Consider the following 12,572-nt stretch of genomic DNA (forward strand, 5'->3'; position numbering starts at 1 on the left):
TACAGCTTTTTCCAAGTCCAAATCAGGCTCTCCCAGCAACCTTTCCTTTAGTCCTTTATCAATGGTGCTGAACACAACTGTGTCTCTGAGCATGCCATTTTCAGTGTTTCCAAGCTCTCCATTTCTGGCTTTTTGCCTAAGCTCTGTGGTGTAGTTGTCTATCTGCTCTTACCCTAGGTATGGGTGAGACCAGAACAATACCCAGGTGTGAGTATTGTTCACACACAACCTTTTTCATTGTTAAGACCTCATACAAAGTGATAGTGTTTTTAGTTGCTGCCGTAAGAATGTGTTATAAACTGCTAGAGCCTGTCTCCCACTGTGTGCAGTAAAATGGCGACTCTATGGCCTCTTCTTTTTTATCTGATCTTGAGGCTTCGATATCAATGTGGAAACATTCCCATCTCCCCTGATTCTCAGCACGACTACCAAGGAAAGAGAAAGGGGGGGGGGGGTGGTTTGCAATCCGCCATGTTCAGGATTGTGGGTTTTTTAATTTTCTAGATTAACTACTTTACTTTGGGTTTCACTTTTTTGTACGCACTGTGTCTCAGTACTCTGCATTTTCTGTTTGGCTCCTACTGGTCTGGGGATTGCAGACTCTTGTCTGTGTGTACCATTTACTGATACAGCGTGCTCCTAACAAAAACAGCCATTTACTGCTTCATTCCGAATGTGGTCACTTCTGACACCATGTCACACTTTCTAGCACAGTCAGTCAGCTCATAATGTTTTCCTTTTGAGTAACTTTAGCCTCTGAACTTCAGGAACTCAGGGTGACACCAAGAATATAGTTTAAATCACAACTCTCTTTATTATATATATAAAGATTGTTCCTAGTGACTCTCAGTATGCAGACCCTGAGTGTGGCTGGATCCAGAGAAAGATCCCTCACAATGGGAGGCCCCCAGACAGTACCATAATACGCTGCAGTCATAGAGACATTTTCATTTGCTTTCTCTATGGCATGCATGCACTATAGTCTGTACTTCCTGTGTCATGTAACACATTCTTTACAAAACAGAAGACCCCTGCAATTCTTCTGCTCTTAATTAGTAGTTTTCATTTTAACTCTCAGACTGCCATAATAAACGGACATAAAGGTTTCTCCCTCTGACATCCCTCCTGCTTCACAGATAACATTAATTTGGCTGCCAAAACAATGGTAGCCTAAGGGTTAAAAAACATTTAAAACATTTAAAACATTCCTATGCACTTACTGTGTATATATTTATACGCCCACCAAAAAGTGTCCTAGAGCTTTGATTCATTCTTGGGAGTTCCTGGTGACTGAAAGACCCCAGAATTATAGGAGTTATATCTTTATTGTATATTTAATTTGTGAATATTTATTTTAAAATACATCTTACATTTCTTTTGAATAAGTAAGTAACAATGATGGCTTGGAAGAAGTGTACAGCTTAGATGTTTTATTTTTCCTGTAATGGGCCCAGTCCCCCGGTCCTTACTAAGACAAAACTCGCATTGACATTCCTGGGAGTTTTGCCCACATAAAGACTGCAGGATTAGGGGTATTCTGTTAATGAACTAGATTTTCTGAGGGCCAAATCCTTCAATTCTTTTTCAGGTGAATTTCTCATTTAAATTAATGGAGTAAGAACACTGTGTGGCCCTGGTCATCAGTTAACATTGTTATTACCTAATAACACTAATACTGATTAGACCATTCCTACTCAAGCAATAGCACTTGGAAGCACTGAATAATGACTGTTGCCATTTGACTTTTTATAACCCTGACTGATGCCAGGGAATAAAGATCACTCTCTTACCAGCACTTCTGTGTGCCACACCTTTAGTTCACCTAAACTGTAGCTCTTTATATAGTTAAATCTGTGATGCTGGCAAACCAGGTGCCAGCTCTTGCTAAGGCATTTGGCTAGGGTTGCCATCCCTCCAGGATTGCCTTGGAGTCTCCAGGAATTAAAGATTATTCTTTCATTAAAGATTACGTTATATGATGAAGCCTCCAGGAATACATCCAACCAAAATCGGCAACTCTACTTTTGGCCTCAGCCATGCACTGACAAATTCATTGCTGGAAACCAGTCTGTTTCACCCATGTGTTAGTATGCTTAAAATGGGTATTGGACTTACAACAATGTGTTTAGAGGTTAGACTTTATGAAATGCCTGTAAATTGCTGAATGCTTTAATCTCACTTATAATATCTTTATCACGTGCTATAAGGGAATATTTGCCTTTGTTTTAAGAAAAGGAGTACTTGTGGCACCTTAGAGACTAACAAATTTATTAGAGCATAAGCTTTCGTGAGCTACAGCTCACTTCATCGGATGCATACAGTGGAAAATATAGTGGCGAGATTTTATATACAAAGAGAACATGAAAAAATGGGTGTTACCATACATACTGTAACAAAAGTTACCAGGAAAGGTGAGCTATTACCAGCAAAAGGGGGGGGCAAGACCTTTTGTAGTGATAATCAAGGTGGGCCATTTCCAGCAGTTGACAAGAACAGTAGGAGGGGAAATAAACAAGGGGAAATGGTTTTACTTTGTGTAATGACACATCCACTCTCAGTCTTTATTCAAGCCTAAGGGTATGTCTATACTACGGAATAAGGTTGAATTTATAGAAGTCGGTTTTTTAGAAATCGGTTTTATATATTCGAGTGTGTGTGTCCCCACAGAAAATGCTCTAAGTGCATTAAGTGCATTAACTCGGCGGAGTGCTTCCACAGTACCGAGGCTAGAGTTGACTTCCGGAGCGTTGCACTGTGGGTAGCTATCCCACAGTTCCCGCAGTCTCCGCTGCCCATTGGAATTCTGGGTTGAGATCCCAATGCCTGATGGGGCTAAAACATTGTCGCGGGTGGTTCTGGGTACATATCGTCAGGCCCCCGTTCCCTCCCTCCCTCCGTGAAAGCAAGGGCAGACAATCGTTTCGCGCCTTTTTTCCTGAGTTACCTGTGCAGACGCCATACCACGGCAAGCATGGAGCCCGCTCAGGTAACCGTCACCCTATGTCTCCTGGGTGCTGGCAGACGCGGTACGGCTTTGCTACACAGTAGCAGCAACCCATTGCCTTCTGGCAGCAGACGGTGCAGTACGACTGGTAGCCATCCTCGTCGTGTCCGAGGTGCTCCTGGCCACGTCGGCTGGGAGCGCCTGGGTAGACATGGGCGCAGGGACTAAATTTGGAGTGACTTGACCAGGTCATTCTCTTTAGTCCTGCAGTCAGTCCTATTGAACCGTCTTATGGTGAGCAGGCAGGCGATATGGATTGCTAGCAATCGTACTGTACCATCTTCTGCCGGGCAGGCAAGAGATGAGGATTGCTAGCAGTCGTACCATCTTCTGCCAGGCAGGCAAGAGATGAGGATGGCTAGCAGTCGTACTGTACCATCTTCTGCCAAGCAGCCATGAGATGTGGATGGCATGCAGTCCTTCTGCACCATCTGCTGCAAGCCAAAGATGTAAAAGATAGATGGAGTGGATCAAAACAAGAAATAGACCAGATTTGTTTTGTACTCATTTGCCTCCTCCCCTGTCTAGGGGACTCATTCCTCTAGGTCACACTGCAGTCACTCACAGAGAAGGTGCAGCAAGGTAAATCTAGCCATGTATCAATCAGAGGCCAGGCTAACCTCCTTGTTCCAAAAAGAACAATAACTTAGGTGCACCATTTCTTATTGGAACCCTCCGTGAAGTCCTGCCTGAAATACTCCTTGATGTAAAGACACCCCCTTTGTTGATTTTAGCTCCCTGAAGCCAATCCTGTAAACCGTGTCGTCAGTCGCCCCTCCCTCCGTCAGAGCAACGGCAGACAATCGTTCCGCGCCTTTTTTCTGTGCGGACGCCATACCAAGGCAAGCATGGAGGCCGCTCAGCTCACTTTGGCAATTAGGAGCACATTAAACACCACATGCATTATCGAGCAGTATATGCAGCACCAGAACCGGGCAAAGCGATACCGGGTGAGGAGGCGACGTCAGCGCGGTCACGTGAGTGATCAGGACATAGACACAGATTTCTCTGAAAGCATGGGCCCTGCCAATGCATGCATCATGGTGCTAATGGGGGAGGTTCATGCTGTGGAATGCCGATTCTGGGCTCGGGAAAGAAGCACAGACTGGTGGGACCGCATAGTGTTGCAGGTCTGGGACGATTCCCAGTGGCTGCGAAACTTTCGCATGCGTAAGGGCACTTTCATGGAACTTTGTGACTTGCTTTCCCCTGCCCTGAGGCGCATGAATACCAAGATGAGAGCAGCCCTCACAGTTGAGAAGCGAGTGGAAATAGCCCTGTGGAAGCTTGCAATGCCAGACAGCTACCAGTCAGTTGGGAATCAATTTGGAGTGGGCAAATCTACTGTTGGGGCTGCTGTGATGCAAGTAGCCCACGCAATCAAAGATCTGCTGATATCAAGGGTAGTGACCCTGGGAAATGTGCAGGTCATAGTGGATGGCTTTGCTGCAATGGGATTCCCTAACTGTGGTGGGGCTATAGACGGAACCCATATCCCTATCTTGGCACCGGAGCACCAAGCCGGCGAGTACATAAACCGCAAGGGGTACTTTTCGATAGTGCTGCAAGCTCTGGTGGATCACAAGGGACGTTTCACCAACATCAACGTGGGATGGCCGGGAAAGGTACATGACGCTCGCATCTTCAGGAACTCTGGTCTGTTTCAAAAGCTGCAGGAAGGGACTTTATTCCCAGACCAGAAAATAACTGTTGGGGATGTTGAAATGCCTATATGTATCCTTGGGGACCCAGCCTATCCCTTAATGCCATGGCTCATGAAGCCGTACACAGGCAGCCTGGACAGTAGTCAGGAGCTGTTCAACTACAGGCTGAGCAAGTGCAGAATGGTGGTAGAATGTGCATTTGGACATTTAAAGGCGCGCTGGCGCAGTTTACTGACTCGCTTAGACCTCAGCGAAACCAATATTCCCACTGTTATTACTGCTTGCTGTGTGCTCCACAATATCTGTGAGAGTAAGGGGGAGACGTTTATGGCGGGGTGGGAGGTTGAGGCAAATCGCCTGGCTGCTGGTTACGGGCAGCCAGACACCAGGGCGGTTAGAAGAGCACAGGAGGGTGCGGTGCGCATCAGAGAAGCTTTGAAAACCAGTTTCATGACTGGACAGGCTACGGTGTGAAAGTTCTGTTTGTTTCTCCTTGATGAAACCCCCTGCCCCTTGGTTCACTCTATTTCCCTGTAAGCTAACCACCCGCCCCTCCTCCCTTCAATCACCGCTTGCAGAGGCAATAAAGTCATTGTTGCTTCACATTCATGCATTCTTTATTCATTCATCACACAAATAGGGGGATGACTACCAAGGTAGCCCAGGAGGGGTGGTGGAGGAGGGAAGGAAAATGCCACACAGCACTTTAAGCACAGCACTTTAAAAGTTTACAACTTTAAAATTTATTGAATGACAGCCTTCTTTTTTTTGGGCAATCCTCTGTGGTGGAGTGGCTGGTTGGCCGGAGGCCCCCCCACCGCGTTCTTGGGCATCTGGGTGTGGAGGCTATGGAACTTGGGGAGGAGGGCGGTTGGTTACAGAGGGGCTGCAGTGGCAGTCTGTGCTCCAGCTGCCTTTGCTGCAGCTCAACCATACACTGGAGCATACTGGTTTGGTCCTCCAGCAGCCTCAGCATTGCATCCTACCTCCTCTCATCACACTGCCGCCACATTTGAGCTTCAGCCCGTCTTCAGCCTGCCACCTACTCTCTTCAGCCTGCCACCTCTCCTCCCGGTCATTTTGTGCTTTCCTGCACTCTGACATTATTTGCCTCCACGCTTTTGTCTGTGCTCTGTCAGTGTGGGAGGACAGCATGAGCTCGGAGAACATTTCATCGCGAGTGCATTTTTTTTTCTTTCTAAGCTTCACTAGCCTCTGGGAAGGAGAAGATTCTGTGATCATTGAAACACATGCAGCTGGTGGAGAAAAAAAAAGGGACAGCGGTATTTAAAAAGACACATTTTATAAAACAGTGGCTACACTCTTTCAGGGTAAACCTTGCTGTTAACATTACATACATAGCACATGTGCTTTCGTTACAAGGTCGCATTTTGCCTCCCCCCACCGCGTGGCTACCCCCTCAACCTTCCCCCCTCCCTGTGGCTAACAGCGGGGAACATTTCTGTTTAGCCACAGGCAAACAGCCCAGCAGGAATGGGCTCCTCTGAGTGTCCCCTGAAGAAAAGCACTCTATTTCAACCAGGTGACCATGAATTATATCTCACTCTCCTGAGGATAACACAGAGAGATAAAAAAACGGATGTTGTTTGAATGCCAGCAAACATACACTGCAATGCTTTGTTCTACAATGATTCCCGAGTACGTGTTACTGGCCTGGAGTGGTAAAGTGTCCTACCATGGAGGACGCAATAAGGCTGCCCTCCCCAGAAACCTTTTGCAAAGGCTTTGGGAGTACATCCAGGAGAACCGTGAATGCCAGGGCAAAGTAATCCTTTCACATGCTTGCTTTTAAACCATGTATAGTATTTTAAAAGGTACACTCACCAGAGGTCCCTTCTCCGCCTGCTGGGTCCAGGAGGCAGCCTTGGATGGGTTCGAGGGGTACTGGCTCCAGGTCCAGGGTGAGAAACAGTTCCTGGCTGTCAGGAAAACCGGTTTATCCGCTTGGTTGCTGTGAGCTATCTACAACCTCCTCATCATCATCATCTTCTTCGTCCCCAAAACCTGCTTCCGAATTGCCTCCATCTCCATTGAAGGAGTCAAACAACACGGCTGGGGTAGTGGTGGCTGAACCCCCTAAAATGGCATACAGCTTATCATAGAAGCGGCATGTTTGGGGCTCTGACCCGGAGCGGCCATTTGCCTCTCTGGTTTTCTGGTAGGCTTGCCTCAGCTCCTTCAGTTTCACGCGGCACTGCTTCGGGTCCCTGTTATGGCCTCTGTCCTTCATGCCCTGGGAGATTTTGACAAAGGTTTTGGCATTTCGAAAACTGGAACGGAGTTCTGATAGCACGGATTCCTCTCCCCAAACAGCAATCAGATCCCGTACCTCCTGTTCGGTCCATGCTGGAGCTCTTTTGCGATTCTGGGACTCCATCATGGTCACCTCTGCTGATGAGCTCTGCATGGTCACCTGCAGCTTGCCACACTGGCCAAACAGGAAATGAGATTCAAAAGTTCGCGGTTCTTTTCCTGTCTACCTGGCCAGTGCATCTGAGTTGAGATTGCTGTCCAGAGCAGTCACAATGGAGCACTCTGGGATAGCTCCCGGAGGCCAATACCGTCGAATTGTGTCCACAGTACCCCAAATTCGAGCCGGCAAGGCCGATTTAAGCGCTAATCCACTTGTCAGGGGTGGAGTAAGGAAATCGATTTTAAGAGCCCTTTAAGTCGAAATAAAGAGCTTCATCGTGTGGACGGGTGCAGGTTTACATCGATTTAATGCTGCTAATTTTGACCTAAAGTCCTAGTGTAGACCAGGGCTGAGTTGCCAACAGAGATAGAATTTCATGCTCTTATCCAGCAATTGTTGATCTGAAAATAAGTGAAAGCCAAAAGCTGATTTCAGTTCCAGCAGCTTTACAACTGACATAACTTGAGTAATTAAAAGGAAAGCAAAGCTGAAAACAATGTTCATGTTTTATACTATGGGGAGTTTGGAGATTTAAAAACCTTGTGAAAATCCTGGGAACAGAACTGAAATAATTAGAGCTTCAGCAAACATTTCAAGATAATCCCTGGATCTGCCAAGAGCTCAGTTTGCCTGGTGGGCTTTCATGGAGTCTGGAGTTTCAAAATCCATCCTTTTCCTTAACTTCTGAAGAAAGATGCCAGTCATGTCTTCCTGGCACACCTGCTCCCTAAAACTAGCGCTGGCATGGGAAATACTCCAGTCATGTCCTTTATCTCGGCTCTCTATGAATGTTACCCATGTAACTCTAATATTGAGAGTGTCAGAATGAAGAGAAAAGGTACAAGTGTGTTGATGTATTCACAACTGCTATAAACTAACCATCCCTCCAGTGCACCACAGGGGAAGAGCCAACATATATAAAAGTTAGCCAAATGTGTCCATAACTGTCCTCCATTTGATTGGGCTGAAGCCGCTTCATGTGTATATTATATATTTGCAGGTTCAGTGATTTATGAGGCATGGCTTGCCAGAAAGAGAGAGAGCTGGGGAACAGCTGCTCTAACTCTCTGGGAATAAACCAGACCTAAATCTGCACAGCAGCATTAAGTTGCCATTCACAGCTCCAACCACCAGGCCTCAGAGCGAGAGGTAATGTGAAGCAGTGGACTCAGCGACAAGTGACAGCATGGCCACTCAACAAGCTGTATGAAGGAAAGCAGTGCCAGGGCAGCATTCAAGAAGGCTGGCAAACTGATGCTCTGATTGTCATGCTCTGATTCCCACGCAGTTGGGGGGCAGAATTACCCAGCTAGTCTTTGGCCTCCTGTGTCGTCTTCATCACCACTAATGGCTCCTCGAGGGGATAATGTATCAAGTTTTCTGTAAGTGGCAACTCATGGATTTTTCTATTTGTTTTGTAAACCCCTTCTGCATTGTTTGTATGGTAGGATCTGATTTGGCCTAAGATTTTCATAGTACTTCCAGAACATGGTAACCCTTAAAGTAGCATGTTTATGTTCTTTCTTTATATTTAAGTTGGGACAGGAAGGCAAGTCAGAGAGAACTCACTCAGAATAACAAAGAAGAAAGGCAATCGGTTATGTAATTTTATCCACAGTAAACAAAGGATTATGATATTAAAGCACAATACCTTCCAAATATTATTGTTTAAATACTTTCCGGGTTTAAAGGGAGCACTTTTAAGGGTTTGAGGGTTTATTATTTTACCACTTTTTTCATTCATTTTGAGCATTAACAAGGAATTGTAATATTTTTAGCTTTCTTGGAGGAGGGAGTGTTGCTCACCTTATTTGTTCCACAGTTAATTTCTCCACTGAATTAACTTCTTCGCTGACTTTTATTAAATTCCCATAGGCCCCATAAACTTAGCCTTTCCCCCCGTCCCCTGAAATAAATGGTTGCCTATCAAATGGGTTTTTCAAAATTCTTGTCACTCCAGCAGTAATATAGCAATAGTGTTTTATAATAATGGAGCAGTAACCGATGCTGGATTTCTGTAGAATCCCTGTGGAATCAACCACAAGCTCTTAAGAGCCCATCCATCATGACTAATAATATTACAGCTTAGTAATTAATAATGATCGGACCATCACTTAATACTCTGAGAAAGGAGAGAGTGAGAAATGTTGGGGAAAGAGGGTGGGTGTTTCCTTCTATCTGCGTGCAGATTTTATTCCAGCCAAAATCAACAGATTAAGTACATACTGAAATTGTTTTTAAACAGGAGGGGAAACTGCAATGGAATATAAAATAATTTCCAAACACATGGTGCAGTGTAACACAGGCCTAGATCACCACTAAAATATTCTGTATGTTAAAAAAGAAAGTACAACATAATGAAGAAGGAAGCAGTTTCACAGTATACAAACAGCTATATTGTCACCTTGATAACATGTATCAAGATCAGGTGATCACGTTTGGAGACAGTCACACAGGAAACAGCAGTCAATTTCCACACCTCTTTTTAGGTAAGGTTCATATTTTTCTTTAGGTATTTTCTCTTTCTTTGTCTTTTTAATGACTGACTCTCCAAACTACTTCTGGGATAGGAGAAGAAGGAATGACATGTCCAATATATAGCACAATGGGGGGCCCTGATCCTTAGAGCCCTTAATTACAGGTAATTATTTCTACCTTTCTGCAAATTCACAGGATGTTTCCTTTTGGAATTATTATTAAAATGGCAGCCATAGGCCCTACTGGAACCATTGTCCATGGCAGCGTCTTTTGCTTTTAAAACATGTCGCAAGAATGCCGCAGAACGTTCCATCAAACGCCATTCTCTGGATGGCTTATAACATCCGGCATAAAATTTCACCAACCAAGGAGAGGAGGCATCCCAGAGGCAGATCCCCTATTACACTGGTACATCAAGTCTGCTCCAATGTTGGACTTCCAGCCCATCAAGCCCTTGTGGCTGTACAGGAACAGACCAACTGGCAAACAATCACTGCAGCTGACCAATTGGCTAAGCATTGAAGAAGAAGAAGCCATAGGCCCAAGAAATTATACAGCAGCGTGAATAATACACCAAGGGAGTTTATGAAACATTCTCTGGTATTTTTAAGTACTTCTTTCTAATGTCTTTGTTTAATTTACATTGTTTTTAATTATGTGAATTTTTCTGTAGCCATCTAAAGCCAAAGCAGAAATCTTACGTTTCCTTTAAGACCCCTCCTAGCTGTCATTTTCTATAGGTCCAGTTGATGTCATTTCTTCAAGACTGTAATGGAGCATTTATTGCATTTATTCAGCCTGATGAAGAGGTTTTTGGTGGTCCTCAGCATCTTTCAGAATGGCTTAATTAGTGATGAACAATACAAAACAATGAATGGACACAGTAGTCTTGATTTTAATGAAATTTTTTTAAAAACAATTCCAGTTTCTGATAGAGCACACTTTAAATAATGTCCTGATTTCTTTTTAAAAAAGGCCTTTAAAAATGTTCCTAAGGGATTTATTGTTCCGCTCTTGTTTATTCCAGAAAGAACTGACTATACCTCAGAAAAAATTAAACTGACTATACACAAAATGCTGCCAATATATACAAGGTAAGTAATTTGGGAAAAAAACCAGAATGTTTTTCTTTATAATTTTCAGTTATAGTAATTGGATGTGATACTTGTAACTATAGTAGGTACATGTTTTCCAGACAGAAAGGGGATTTTCAAGTTGGTGGTGCTGAAATAGTAGTGTTTCCCAAAGAATGACATACAGTCAAAAACATGGTCACAAAATAATGCCAACATATCTTCTAATATGCGCATTAAAGCAAAATCACTGGAGGAAATGAATGAATACGTTGTATTTTCCAGGGATTAACACACAAATTAGTTTTGTGCTGTTCTCTTGTCAAGCACTGTTTATATGCCAGACCTTGATTTTATCTGGAAAGTGGAATCATGCAACACGTCCAAAAAAAAAAAAATTAGCAGATTTGAGCACTTGTAGGTAACAATAATAACTGGCATGATTCTTCTGGGGAGCTGTCATTTTGAGAAAGAAAACATTCTGAGATGGTAGTGAAGCCCCAAGACTAACTAGTAAAATGAACAAACACCTGGAAGCAATTATGTGCACTGTGGAGACTATCCATTATGCTTTTCTCTCTGTCCAGTCAGAACCTTTTCCCCACTCTTTCAGTAGCTGAATCCTAGACTGAAAAGGTTACAAATTACATTTGTCACTGAAAGATTTCTACCTACTATCATTGCTCTATTAGGCCATTGATTTAGTTCCACTAATCTGCAGAGATTCTGCATTAAAATCTGTTTTTAATGTTGCATTACCAGCAGCATCACTCCTCCTGTTGTCACATCAGAAAACTCCTTTGGACTCCAATAAAATGTAAATGAACACTAGAGATTTTGCTCTGTATTTTGAAGGGACTGATTTGTCCTTTTCATATAAAAGTTTGTGAATTTGAGCAATATCTTTATTTTTTAAATGCAATTTGGATGTGCTCCGATGAAATGCCATATCAAAATTTTGCTAAGCACAACGGAGGGCAGGATGCCAAAAATTATTGATTCTCTAATTATTCTAACCTAAGATATGAAGAGAAGGCTAAAATTTTAAAATCAAGTAACTTTTAGAGAAGTTTTATGGTTGACTGGTGTGATTTATTATCTCTATACCAAGCAAAGTGATATGTGTCAACAACTGGATATTTCTGTGGCATAAATATTGGTAGGAGCACAAAGATTCATAGAACTGTCTTCCAGCTTCCCCGCCCCCCTTTGTGTTTTGAGTAGCTTCCTGTTCTATTGGTCTATCTTTCTAATGCTCTTCCCCCCGGCCCTTTTGACAAAACAAACTCATGCGGACACTATCATTTACATTACAGTAGCACCTAGAGTTCACAATCATAATCAGGCATTGCCATGCTAAGAGCTGTACAAACACACAGTAAAAGACAGTCCCTTCCCCAAAATTGCTAACTTAAACAGACAAAGGGTAGGAGGGGAAACAGGCACAGACAGGAGAGATGTCCCAGGGTCACACACGGGGACAGTGGTAGAGCTGAGATGAGAACTCACATCTCCTGATTCCCACTCCTTATTGGTTAGGCCACAATATCGCCTTACTAGAGGCTTTTCAACATTCTTGGAGACATGAGTCTTGAAACACCCTGATTAGGGGTATAGGGAATTAGGATCCAGTCCTGCTCTCATTGAAATCACGGCCAAATGCCCATTGACTTCAAAGGGAGAATAGTACTAAGCCAGTAAATTCAAAGACTTTCAGTCTCTCATTCCTATAAAATAACTCAGGTCTAGCTCCAGTCCAGAGTAGTATAAAACTAGATTGGAAGTAGGAAACTTTTTGGGTGTATCTTAGGTACAGGTATTAGGCTGTTTGGAGCAGGAGATGTAGTCCATGGACTGAAGATGTCCTGGTACCTGGCAGCAGGGGAGAGCATTGCTCTTCTTCCTGCTTGAGCAGGGGA

Source organism: Lepidochelys kempii, chromosome 1, assembly GCF_965140265.1.
Source record: "Lepidochelys kempii isolate rLepKem1 chromosome 1, rLepKem1.hap2, whole genome shotgun sequence".
Classification (NCBI taxonomy): Eukaryota; Metazoa; Chordata; order Testudines; family Cheloniidae; genus Lepidochelys; species Lepidochelys kempii.